Genomic DNA, 986 nt, shown 5'->3' with positions numbered 1-986 from the left:
GAGGACAGGCCGCGGGGGCGTGTCCACACCTCCCGCCCCGCCTGCGGGGCTCGGGCCGCGGCACCTGCTCCGGCCGTTGGGGAGGGGAAGTGAGAAACCCCGCCGTGCACCCCACCGCAGGCCAGCTCCCTGCATGACCCCCGGCTCCTCGCCGGGTCTTCGCGCCCCGTGCGCTGCCTCTGCCCACTGGAGGGCAAGGGGGGCGTTGAGAGCAGAGGGAAGGAGGAGGTTGACCTGCCTGGCCTCTGTGACCGGATCTGGGCCCCAGCCTGGGCACAGCTGGCCAAGCCATGTTTCCCTCTCAGCGGACTTTGTCCTAAGCCACTGCCCCGCCCCCACCCCGCCTCCAGGAAAGGGGAAGGGGCAGGAAGGGGAAGCAGCATCTTCCTTGGCACCTGGCCCATGGCCCTTGATGTTGCCCTTGATTACCCTCCAGTGATCTTCCTCTAATTCCTCCGACTTGGTCTCCCATGGCCCATGAACATTAATGATAAGCTCATAGGATAAGTGCATGATACAGTTATGTTTGTCTTTTATGGGTTTGAGGTAGCACCTATCTCTGTCTTCCTCTGCAGAAAGACGCCAAATTCCTTGTTGCCCAAGATTCTAGACCTGAGACCTGAGGAGAGCTCTCTCCTACCCCTTGTCAGATACTTGACCTCCTCTCTTTGTGGCCCCTGTATTGATCAAACAGTACACAGTGCCCTTTGAATTTCGGGCTCCAGTGGTATGGATCCAGGAAGCAGGGTTAAGGGAAAGATAGCGTTGAAATTTGGGCAGGGGGAGGGGAAGGCAGGTGGGTGAAGAAATGGCTTTCAGAACAGAAATATCTGAGTGAAGGCCCAGAAGAACTTTCCAACTGCTACCATAAGAGACTACCACAGACTCAGTGGCTTAAAATAACACAAATATATTATTTTGCTGTGCTGCATTTCAGAAGTCCAATATGAATTGATGTTATAATCAAAGTGTTGCCAGCCTGGATT

This window comes from Condylura cristata, unplaced genomic scaffold, assembly GCF_000260355.1.
Source record: "Condylura cristata isolate star-nosed mole 26May11 unplaced genomic scaffold, ConCri1.0 scaffold00011, whole genome shotgun sequence".
Classification (NCBI taxonomy): domain Eukaryota; kingdom Metazoa; phylum Chordata; class Mammalia; order Eulipotyphla; family Talpidae; genus Condylura; species Condylura cristata.
Note: the sequence above shows the minus strand (reverse complement) of the source record.